Here is a 9,714-nt window from a genome sequence, read left to right as displayed (position 1 = left end):
GTATCCAGCCAGCTTTGCCCGCGGAGAACACCGATGGGCGAGAAGCGCGTGGAAAAGAAAGTGTTGCATATGAGCTGTGGTGGCTTTAACAAGACAATAAATATTGTGATTTGAATATAATTCGAGATGTGAGATTGATTGATCTATCTCTGCTAGACTAGCTACTCCTCAGTGCACGTCACTGGAAAATATCTTCAATGTTGTCAACGTCAGTTGCAACACATGAGTGTCTGTGTGCGTGAGAGCAAGGGATATATATTTTCTTAAGAAAAAATCTATAACAAAAAAGTCAGGATGGCTCTATCTAAATGGTTATATAAAGTTGGGGAAGATATTACGTTCGTTCTTGCCAAGTATGCAGGAAAGTATCTTTCTCGCGAATTACTTCTCCAACGAGTATTACAAATCGGTCAGGATTAGTCACTTCTCTGTGAAGTTTGCAACTATGTCAACACAATGCGAAAGCTCTCGCGTCGTGCCACGACGCCAGCTGGCACGGCTGGTTGTATTATGGCTGCCACTGGGCTGCCTCCCTACCTCCTCGCTCGATAACTGCGGAGACTTTTTCATGCCTCCGTGCAGGCCTCTGCGCACAGGCCAGACTATGCTGGCCCAGAGCAAGTGAGAGAACAGCTGGGGATGCGGCGGCCGTAAGCTGGAACGCTTACGAGATTAGAATCTCCTCGTTCGTAAATGTATTAATTTAACTATATTTTGGCAAAGCAAGTGCTATTTCTTTTTCTGAGGGTAGAACCATGGCACGGCGGCTCTCCCCTTAGAGCTGCCGCTGGTTACATGTGTCATTTTCCTCATTATAGTTCAGCACCCCCTGGTGATAGAAGTTTGAAACATTGAATGGAGAAGCGGGAAAGACTTAGAAGTGCAATGTAGGGTTGCTCAAAATCCAAAATGAGTTTTAAAAAAAACAAAAAACAAAGTAAGCTTTACTTTTCAGTATATATACTTTATTGCAGATCCATTTCAGGATTGTAATGTTGAATGACATTCCAAATTACAGTTTGCAGAATTTTAACACAAAATGTTAATAAGAAATGAAATTAGGCATACCATATTTAATGCAAAGTATTGAAATTTCACGAGTTTTGTATCTCTTAAACCAATTGAATCTCAAAACTCAAAATTTGTACTGAAGTTACTTATCATGTAGTACTGTATTGTGTACAAATTTCAGATTTTTAAACAACTGCCCACCAGAGATATTTAACCCTGAACTTGGAATTTTTTAACAAAAAGTACATGTTGATGACCCTTTAGAAAAAAAGGATTAAAGTTTAAAGCTTCAAATAATTTTGACACATACTATTGGTACACAGGTACTTGCACAAAAAAATTCAAGGGTTATACAAACTGCCTTCCCCCTAAAACAAATGTCCAAAAATGACATTTTGAGCGATTAGGATACACAATTTTGACCTTGAAATGTATTATGAAGGAATAATATTGAAGATATTATACGCAAATATAAATGTAGCCTATAATGTGCTTAACATCACAGATTTTGTCTCATTGTCCTAGGACTTACCAGAGCAGAGATAAAAAGTTGCCGCTGATGCTTACAAATGGAGAAAATGACGCACGCCATGATAAAAAAAATGCCCGCAATCTTCAAGTCTGTGATAGCAAAAATAAAATACCAGGTGTGCCGGTTAATAATTCTTAATTTCGTCACTGGATGGCACTGGAAGCAAGGGTTGGTGCACAGTCTCAACTGTCAGTGTGTTGCCAGGACAGTACCTGTCAAAATGCCGTGGATGTGCAACCGAGTGCGAGTGATCGTGATATTGGGATTGTGTGGGAAACATGTTGACCTTCAAACCAAATAAGGAGCATGTGCGGCACGTCCTGCTTTTCTTGTTCAATCAAAAGAAAAGCGAGAGTGAAAGCCATCGTATCCTTGTGGAAACGTACGGTAACAATGTCCTAACGCAAGATGCGTGTGTGCTTTGGGTTCGACGATTCAAAAGTGGTGATTTCGACTTCAAAGACAAAGATCGCCCGGGCCAGGCAGAAAAATTCCAAGAAGTCTAATTGCAAGCACTGTTGGACAAAGACGAAACGCAAACGCAACAACAACTGGCAGAGAAGTTAAATGTAGGTCGCCAAACCATATCTGATCCTCTTCATGCGATGGGAAAGATCCAGAAGGCAGGAAAATGGGTCCCACATCATCTGAACGACAGACAAATGGAAAAGCGAGAAACGGTGTGTGAAGTGTTGCTTACTCGGCATGAAAGAAAGTCTTTCTTGCATCGGATAGTGACTGGGGACGAAAAATGGATTTAATTCGAGAACCCAAAATGCAAAAAGTCATGGGTTGACCCAGGACAACCTTCAACATCGACCGCAAAACAGAATCGCTTCAGAAGGAAGACAATGCTGTGCATTTGGTGAGATCAGAAGGGTGAGGTGTACCATGAGCTTCTGAAACCAGGTGAAACAGTAAATACCGTTCGCTACCGTCAACAACTCATCAATTTGAACCATGCATTTATCGAAAAATGCCCAGATTGGGTGACAAGACAGGGAACAGTGATTTTGCAGCACGACAATGCCTCATCACACACAGCGAAAGGTGTCAGAGACACCATTTCTGCACTTGGCTGGGAATTCTTGCCCCACCAGCCATACTGACCAGACTTAGCCCCTTCGGACTACCACTTGTTTTCATCGATGTCTCACGCACTTTCCCAGCAACACTTCAACAATTACGAAGATGTCGAACAAAGGCTTGCTGACTGGATCACCTCAAAATGTGAACGATTTTTCTGGAAGGGCATCCACAATTTGACGGACAGATGGGCACAATGTATAGCTAGCGATGGCGCATACTTTGAATAAAGCATTTGTTACCTTTCTCCCCAGATACACTTGTTTTCTTTCGGATCAATTAAGAATTATTAACCGGCTCACCTGGTAACAGTGGTTCTGAACTGTCACCATGTGAGGCTCACACCACACAAAGAATATAATTTTTAAAAAATGGTCAAGCAACCATGTTGTACCACTTCGTATGGATTGACCCTATAGTTTTTATCCAAGAACAAAATGCAGGATCATTTTGTGTGCCACCTGTTATATATATGCTAGCTTGTATGGGGTTCCCTGTTTTGGTATTTTATAGTATGCTTCTCAGTGATTTCTTACTGCTGAATAATGTCCTAAGTTAGAATCTTGAATAATTCATAATCATAACCTAGAGATGTATAGCATGCGTACTGGACCTTTTGAGTCAGTCTTTTTAGCTAGCTCCCTGTCTGCTTGGTTGTGGATGGCTCTTTTGGTTCTGGTTGGTAGATATCCATTGAGTTTCATTCTATCTATGATGCGTTCTTGTTCTTGGCAGAGTGTTGCTGGATTTTAGCAAATTTTTCTGGCCCTTGAGCTTAGTGGACTATGGCGTTCCTTGTACTCTTGGGGTGGTTAGACTTGTAGTGTAGCTTTTGACAAGCAGCTGTTGATATTTGATTTTCGGATCTATCTGCTAGAACATCTTGGAATGGTATGCTTTTGTTTGCTCCTTTTCCATTTGTAAACCTGATTGATGTATGTATGCTCTTAACATTCTGGAGGAAATCTGGTAGTGTGTCGTCTCTACAAATGTATCATCTATATACCTAACACAAGTCTTTGGCAACCTGGTGCTTATGGTGAGGACTGTTTGTTCAAAGTGTTCCATGTACAGGGTGACACGGGGAAGTGTACTCATTTTTGAATGAACATTACACAGTTAATTGTACACCAAACTGTATTATTTTTGTTGTATAATATATGATCTATTGCCATTTATTTTACATTTATTTATTGCAGTTAGCATGGAGTCGTGGTCGGTGGAACATTGCGTGTTCACGTATGGTGCCTATTTGAGAAACGGTGACTCAGTGGTTGCAGCTCAGAGGTTATTCCGCCGGCACTTCCACATAAGGCGGCATGGAGCAGTTCCAACACGCAAAACAATCTTAAAATGGGTTAAGCAGTTTCGAACCACTGTAACTCCACTGTGACCATAATATTTTGACCCAAAGGTCACTTTACTCCCTCCAGAAAAATTGGTTAGGCCTAATTAGCCAGAAAATTATTGTCATTAACGTATTATTATTATTATTTATAGTAACCGCTGTAGCTCAGTCGGTGGTCGGCCTCCGTGGCGGAGTGGTTAGCATAGTGGTCCCGGGTTCGAATCCCGGCTAGGATTTGGATGTTTGTGTTGTCCGTAAATTTAGAAAACCGAGAATATAGAGAAAACTGATATGTACGAATGTTGAGAAAATGTGTGTGAATGACAGGGGATACCACCGAATAGGGGTATTTCTTTATTTTATATATAAAAAAGTCGGCATGGCGTCTGACTACCATGCGAGAGGCCCGGGTTCGATCCCGGCGGAAAGAACCGGGACTTTTTCCACCTTTTTATGCGGCTCCGGCGCTCACCCAGCGTTGTATTAAGTGGATACCTGGAGGAAACTCTGGGAGGTAAGTGCGGCCAGGGACGTGGTGCTTATCACATCACTCCAAGCTTCGGCCGAGATATGCCTTCATGGCGTGGTGCAAAGCACAGGGGAGCACTTTACCTTTTTTATTATTTATTATAGTATGGATCACATAAATGATACATCATGAACAATATATATGTAAAATATGATCTCTCGTTGTCAAACGCTATTAATTTTTATAATCTCGGTATGACTACATAGTGTTTCTGGCAGCGGCGTATACTCTGGGTCACCTAGGTAATCGGAGATGACCCGACTATAATTTTAAAAAAAAGTTGTTTTTTATTTCTTCGCAATATTCTTCCGAACCAATCTTTGATTCGCATATTTCTTTACTTCCAGCGCGCGAATGTTTTTCAAACGTTTGCCGCTGAATGTCCGAGAGGCTTTCAGCTACTTTCTCCAGCTGGTGGAATCTGGTGACGTCAGGGTGAGATTCCACCGGCTCCCTTTAAATCCCTTAACGGGAGGGGAAGGAAACACTGCTTCTCAGCCGCGGTTATTCCTTGGCAAGGGTAAGCTGCTTCTGGAGAGAGTCCATCGGTCGCACTCTCCACCCCAGAGCCTTTGCCGTTCCCTCTTCTGCCATTCTTCCCCGGTGGCCTTTGTATCGTAGGAGCTGTGTTGTTTACGACAGGGAAATTTCTCAGGAAACAGAATTCTGGGTTCGCAAATTACGTACTGAAAAGGAAAGTAGAGAAAATACATCTTAAAGTGCGCGAGAAACAGGGAAATCTGAACAACATTTGCGAACCAATTCTATGTCAATTCTCATTTTACATTTGCTTCTGTCTTCCTGATATTTCCTGCTATTTCAACAGATATTGTCATAGGAAAAAAAAAGCTTTAATATTGAAGATGACGGTAATTAAATAAATTAAAATTTTAACTAGAAATTCAAGAAATTACACCGACCTCTGTGGCGGAGTGGTTGCCACAGCTCCCTACGACGTCAGAGCTCCAGGATTCGAATACCGGGCTGGGCATGGGTGCTCTTTGTAAATGTCCCTTCATCAATTTCATATCATCACTCGTAGTGATTAGCCAAAAGTGGCAGAAAAGCGACGTCAAATAACAATTTAATAAATCGATTAATGAAGTAATTAAACTATTTATATGCTTACTTTTATTCATTTTTGTATTTTTAAATGCGTGATTTCTTTCTTTGTAGCCTTCAAAACCAGTGAGAGTATTTCTTTCACAGAAATGAATAATTTTTAAAAGGGAAAGCTATCAGAAATAAATTATATATATATACGTTCACATATATTAGGTAATTTAAGTTGCTTCTCCCCCTCTCTAGATTAATAATGATAAAAGATGTTTGAATGTAAAATATATAAACAAAAAACGCAATGATTCCAACTTATAGAACCTCGCGCATCGCAGGGAATATGAAGTCTGTGTCAAGCAGTAAGGAACCACAATAGAAGATTGGCGCAGGGAATTGAATGCGTGTTGTAGCGATTCGAGAATTTAATATTAGTTTAGCTGTTAGTGGTTTAGTATTCGTGCTAGTGCTGTGTTTAAAGTTAAAGGCAATGGATATAATATAATATTTTCGTGTGAAAATATTTGGAACGGGATATTTTCCGGAGAAATTGCAAATAGTTAATGTAGGTAGGCCAGTAGAATCTCTTGTACCACAAGTCTTGAACTCAAACTTCCGTGTATAAAAACAAAAATCAGGAATGCACGAGTAACTGGGTACTGGGGTAACTTGAATTTTACACTTCAATTAATATTGAGGGTTTTTATTTCACTACCGAATTCCTTTCATATTCTTTGTTACAGGTTTTTTCTTATAGATTTATTATATTATCTTGTTTTATTGTTTGAAATTCTAAACGTAGATTAACTGCAAGTGCAATCACAACAATTATTCGACAGTGGTCGCAACAATAAGTTAACATTTTTTACACATACATTCGTAAATCCTGTATGAATGTTGAGGTAAATTTGCAGGGAGACTTCAGGAGTGGGTGGATGAATCAAGTGTCTGAGATTACCCACTAGTTAAAACCAGCATACGCCACTGGTTTCTGGCTTCTGATCAACCTTTGATGTAGGTCCTACGCTGAAGTTTACGAGTGCCAGAAGTATTTTGCAGAAGAACCAATTTTCTTGAGAACAACTTTATTCTTTACTAACCGTTAATAAAGCTCCCCGAAAAAGTTGCATCACATACTAATATCTAACACAAAACGCGGGATTTGACATTTGAATTTCCGCCAAGATACAGAATTTAATTCTTTTTAAGAATCTCTCAAATTTAGACTTGGTTTTCAAGCTAATTCTTAGACTTTTAAAAAACGGGACAAATAGTGTTTCTTGTATAATATTGACGGGACAAGCCTATGAAACGGGACTCTCCCGGTCAAAACGAGACGAATGGTCACCCTATCTTAAAGAAACGATTTTATTTCGAGCAAAGTGAAACAAAAATTATTTGAATTTCACGTTATTCACTTCATTTTCATTTCTTGTGCGGCGGGGTCGAGTAAAGATTGTTTCAGTCAAGAAATAATTGTTGCGCCGGTGCATGGAATTCGCCGCCCCCAGTTTGTACTTCAGTTATGAGTTATTATTTTTTCTTTTTGCTCAGGCCAATCGGGACTAGACCTACAGTTTAAAGTGGGATCCGAACCACTTGTAGCTCCAGCGGGTATCGAACCCGGAACCCCTTGATTACAAGGCGACGACGCTACCACTGCGCCATCGGGGAGGCCCACACACTGTACTCGTTATTTCAAAAGTGGTAATGGAAATGTCCACAAGCGAAGTTGAAATATTTAAAAACAAAAGTCTTTTGAGAACTGAATTTGAAAATTCAGGCGCCAGTTGAAAATGCCTACATTTTACATTCCTAATTTCGCCTTCAAATAAACACTCAAAGAATCTGTTAACAATTGCATAGGAAAGGCAACCTTACTTTCAAGTAAAAGATTCCGAAGAACTTTGCGGTGGCGGAAACACATCACCCATTCCATCCCATCTCTTCACCCCACCCCTAACAGCGGTGCTTGGAAGGGAACCAGTGGAAAAGAAAGCCCTTGCGATTGGTAACAGCCTTGCTGGGATACAAGAGATCTGACCAATAAGGACGTTTGAAACCCACGTGACTGTCACCGAAAGAACTCTCCCCCCAATTTGTGCTGGAAACAGCAAAAGAAGACGGCCGCGCCATCTATTGGCCACCGACGGAACTGCAATTTCCAAGCGCAGCGAGGTTTAAATGTAGGGTAATCTTCTATATCATGATACTAAGAGACATGGTAGGCTCATGCGCATCGCCGGGGGTTTCCCGGGGCCGCTGTGACGTCAACTGGTGAGCAACTCGAGATTTCGCCCACTACATCTGGCAATGAATCTTTGTCTCTCGCTAACAAATAGACGTTTCTTTCTTTACTGAGAGTTTTCTTCAAAATGGCTTGTGCTGTGTTCGGATGCAATAACTACAATCGTAAGATTAAAGGAGGAACTGTTAAGTATTTTAGATTTCCGAGAGATGAAAATGTACGAAAACAGTGGATTTCGCTTTGTAGGAGCGTGTGTACTTCACACATACATGTATACCTAGGTGAAATGTGGAGTATGGGGAATTCCATTTTAGACGCGAATATCAAGTTTTTAATGCAAAATTTGCCTAAATAATTTTTATTTATTTATTACTATATACTTTTCACAATTTATGACTATTTCAAAACAGGTTTCAAGACCAGATAACAATTCCAAAATATATAAAGTTCTGGAGTTTATTCTGAGCTCATTTTGAATTTAATGGGATGGAAAATCATTAGTTTGTAATATGAAAATTGCGAGCAAAGCTACATGTATTCATTTTAATGTATTGCTATTTAAAGGAGGTTAGGAGCATTCCCTCTCCTCTAACTTGATTCATTCCAAATCAGCAATAATCATTTCTTACCCACTGAATATGAAAATCATATTTTTAAATATATCGTACTTACAGAATTCCACTTCAGTTGAGTTCATTTTAGAGCCCCATAGCTATATATAAAATATTAAACTAATTTATGACAGATATGTACCGTATGCAGTGCCCTTTAGTCAGACTTCTAGAAGGTGTTTTACAAGTACTTTTCTATCAAATACGAAAACTTTGACGTATGTTAACAGCACTTTTTGAACGCTTGTTGAAAGCTATATCGTTGTGTTGCCTTTTTTTAAAAAAAAAAATGCTGATGATTCCCGATCAACTCGCAAAAGATCTAACTTTGAAGTATTTGTAAAACATTTGACATAGTAATTATTTGTAATGTAATTAGCTGTATATTATGATGCTCTTCAAACGCTGAAAGTACTATCATTGCATATGCTAAACCGAAATCCTTCATATCTCAGAGCAAGCAAGCATGCACTAGGAATTATTTTTTTCAATGGTTGGTGGACCATATGAAGAACCGGTTTGAAAAGCTAGGTTTCTTTTCGGATATAGTCGTATACATACAGATACATACGTGTGTTTTCTGGTGACATGTTAATTCCTCGTTTATATCAAAAAGTGAACTTTAATGTAAGCGAAAGCAAGATTTTCGCATCTACAAAGAAAATTCAATACACATTCCCACCTCACTCGAAGACCTTTGTGTATCAAATCCAAATTGTACCAATATGTACAGCTGAGTGTGAAAGCTGTGACAGTGCCATGAACTTTACCTTAACTGATTAGAGAAATCATTTAGAAATTTTAAACCTGCTTTTTCTTTCAATACTTGTAGACTCGCAGTGCATTGTGGTAATGCAGAAAAATTTTCAACAAAATGAATCAAGTCATAAGCATTACAGTGTCCTTGACAAGCCAACTGGCAAATCATCGAACCTGCAGAGTTTCATTAATTTCATGCATTCAATTGAATAATGTAATTTTCTTACAGTTTGACTTTAGAATTTAACTTGAAATGGTGTTGTGTTTGTGTTGCATTCAATATCAAAATTAGATTTTAAGCAATTTATTATCAATTTTAAGCATATCTATTTCATAGTTAAATCCTCCCCTTCTGATAAAGTCACAACTCGCACCATGTTTTAATGTCTAGGAAATATCGCTGATCCATTTCAACTAGGAATGGTATCGAGATTAGATAAATTTATCACCACTCAAACTTTCACAACGTATATATGTCATTAAAGCAAAAACTTTTCTTAATAACGTTTTTCTGCTTTATATTTTGTTCGTCGC

This window comes from Lepisma saccharinum, chromosome 15 (genome assembly GCF_977018435.1).
Source record: "Lepisma saccharinum chromosome 15, izLepSacc3.1, whole genome shotgun sequence".
Taxonomy (NCBI): Eukaryota; Metazoa; Arthropoda; class Insecta; order Zygentoma; family Lepismatidae; genus Lepisma; species Lepisma saccharinum.
The sequence above is the reverse complement of the archived record's forward strand: the minus strand, read 5'-3'. Positions refer to the sequence as shown.